The 2,815-nt window shown below is 43.3% G+C and overlaps 1 protein-coding gene across 1 annotated transcript in view; it reads right to left on the bottom strand.

Annotated features, from left to right (window-relative positions):
* RFX8 (RFX family member 8, lacking RFX DNA binding domain) overlaps window positions 1-1,477 on the bottom strand; it is a 164,314-nt gene extending 162,837 nt beyond the window's left edge. The window contains exon 1 of the mRNA XM_006870767.1: window positions 1,461-1,477. The gene's annotated coding sequence lies outside the window, so the exon portion shown is untranslated. The remainder of the gene's footprint in view (window positions 1-1,460) is intronic.
* Window positions 1,478-2,815: the final 1,338 nt, after the last annotated feature.

The following is a 2,815-nucleotide window of genomic DNA, read 5'->3' as shown; positions in this document are numbered from 1 at the left end:
AAAATATGAACTGTTTCGAATGTACTCTAGTTTAGATTTTTGTTAATTGCTGGTCACGGTCATTTGTTTGGTCTAGGCCTCTAGGAACTGTTCTATTTCAAAGGGACATTACTGAGTCTGGTATCTGGAGGGACAAGGAAAAACTACTATAACAATACAGGTCTATGGCCAAGAGTTCTTTCTATGCCACACACTTAAAGGGCCACACACTTCTAGGTTTTGAGCCTTCTGTTACTGCATGGTCACTTGTCTTCTTTGATACTGGTACTCAGTCAGCATCACCCCATTTTTCTCTCTCTGTTTTTGGTTCTTTTCTAAAAGTTCCCAACCAAATCTCAGAGACTTGCTTGGACAAATGAATGGTTTTTAATTGGGCTTTAGTGAATCTTGCAAGAGCATCTCTGTTCAGGTACATGCGTTTCCTTTTAGCATAACAGTGACTGTTTCTGCCTTTATTCTCCAAACACACAGGAAATTGTTTGTTACCGTGGCCCATGTGTATGAGAGTAGAGCTGTGCTCTATAGGTTTTCAGTAGCTGAGTTTTAAAAAGTAGATGATCAGACTTTTCTTTCGAGGCCTGTTTAACTTTGGAGCGGAAGAGGTCACTACATTCCTAGCATAGCTGCTTAATATCAGTTTTTTCCAAGTCTGGCTGTCAGACAAAATGAATTTTGAGTGCCAAGATTTTGAGAACATTCATGGATGGTGTCTTCCTCATTTGGGGTGACTAATGACCCTAATGCTCATCAGTTTAGGGAGACACATACCTAGTCTAGAGGCCCCCGTGTTTCCCCAGTACTCCTTTTCATCAGAAAGAAAAATATCATGAACCTACACACACTAGTACCATTTGATTTAGCCTGATCCAAAGCTACTATGGAGTCTGTACCTTTCCAAAGAAATTTGCATTCTATTAATTATAATAGAACCTATAGGAATAGCACAGTGGTTATGAATCAGGCTGTGAACTCAGCAGTTCAAAACCACCAGCTGTTCTGCGGGAGAAAGATGAGGTTTTCTGCTCCTGTAAAGATTTACAGCCTTGGAAACCCTGTACAGGGTCGCTATGAGTTGGAACCGACTCTACGGCACCTAACAACAACAACATAGGAATTGTAAAAAGTCATATTTATACACATACAGGAGATGATTATTTATTCTATAGCCTGTACTCATCATGCATGTGGATTTGAAGACCATTTGGGTTTCCTCTTGGGCCTGTGGGTGGCACAAACTATCTATGTTGACTACCAACTGAAAGATTGGCAGTTTGAACCCACCCAGCAGTGTTTTGACAGAACAGCCTGGCAACTGGCTTCTATAAAGATTCTTGTTTTTTGTTAAGTGTCATTGAGTCAGTTCCAACACATAGTGACCCTGTATAGGGTTTCCAAGGAACAGCTGGTGGGTTTGAAACATTGACCTTTCGGTTAGCAATCTAGTGCTTATCCTAGAGCGCCACACCAGTACTCCTCTGTAGAGATTATACCCAAGAAAAAAACGCTATGCAGCAGTTCTACTCTGTAACACTTGGGGTCACTGTGAGTCGGAATTCACTTGATGGTAATGCATTTGTGAGGATTGAAGTCAGGGCTCCCGTCCAGTCAGATCTGCTGGTTCCGCCCCACAGCCCCAGCTCACCACTCTTCATCACTCCTTTGTACTCCCTGAAAGGCTGACCACTTCTCTGTCTCTGTTTCTGCAGCTCATGAAACAGAAATCTTTTATGACTACGCAGATGTCCCTCTATTCCCCGAGACAGCCCAGCTTATTGTGGGACCTTTCTTTCTCCTCAAAGAATCGATCATGTGCTGATGACAGTGGCACTGATGTCTCTAAGAAACTTTGGGGACCTAACAAGTGGAACAATTGGAAGTAGCGCTGAAAATGGAGACTTTCTTTCACATAACAACAATCGGCCCCCTCTCCAGTTTTCCCTGAGAGTCTTAGCGAACTTACTCAGTTGCTTCTCTGCATTTGCTCAGCTAGCCTGTAACCACTGCCTTTCCTCTGCATGGATGGCTTCCTCGGTCATTTTGTACATTCAGGAGACCAGGGCCCTGGATTGTAATCCAAGAAACTATGTTTTTAATGCTTATATTAAGCATACCAGCAGCAATGATTTACTAACTATACCTCAAAAAACAAACAAACAATGGTACCTCAAATTCTGGATGCTTAAAGACCAACCCTCCACAATGAAATAGATTCCCCTCTTCACCCTCTGCCCCAAACTGAAGTGCATGACCCCTGAGTCAGAGGCCTGCCTGAGCAGGAATCTATGTCATGGGACTTGAATTAATTGAAGCTCATTGTTCAGATAGCCGTCCCAAGGATCTTCTGCTACCATATGAAGTGATTTAGGACACCTGTAGGTAACTGTTGTTGTTGTTGTTAGGTGCCATCGAGTCGGTACCAACTCATAGTCACCCTATGCATAACAGAACGAAACATTGCCTGGTCCTATGGGCCAGCCTCACTATTGCTGCCACACTTGAGCACATTGATGCTGCCACTTTGTCAATCCATCTCACTGGGGGTCTTCCTCTTTTTCTCTGACCCTCTACCTAACCAAACATGATATCCTTCTCCAGTGACTGGTCCCTCCTGACAATCTGTCTGAAATATAAGAGATAAAGTTTGTCCATCCTGGCCTCCAAGGAGCACTCTGGCTGCACTTCTTCCAACACAGATCTGTTGATTCTTTTGGCCGCCCATGGCACTTTCAATATTCTCCTCCAACACCCTAACTCAAAATCATCAGTTCTTCTACTAACCAAAAATTGGGTGGCTAGAATTCACTCAGAGGAGCCT

Source organism: Chrysochloris asiatica, unplaced genomic scaffold (assembly GCF_000296735.1).
Source record: "Chrysochloris asiatica unplaced genomic scaffold, ChrAsi1.0 scaffold00150, whole genome shotgun sequence".
In the NCBI taxonomy this organism is placed as follows: domain Eukaryota; kingdom Metazoa; phylum Chordata; class Mammalia; order Afrosoricida; family Chrysochloridae; genus Chrysochloris; species Chrysochloris asiatica.
This window is presented reverse-complemented; position numbering and strand designations above follow the sequence as displayed.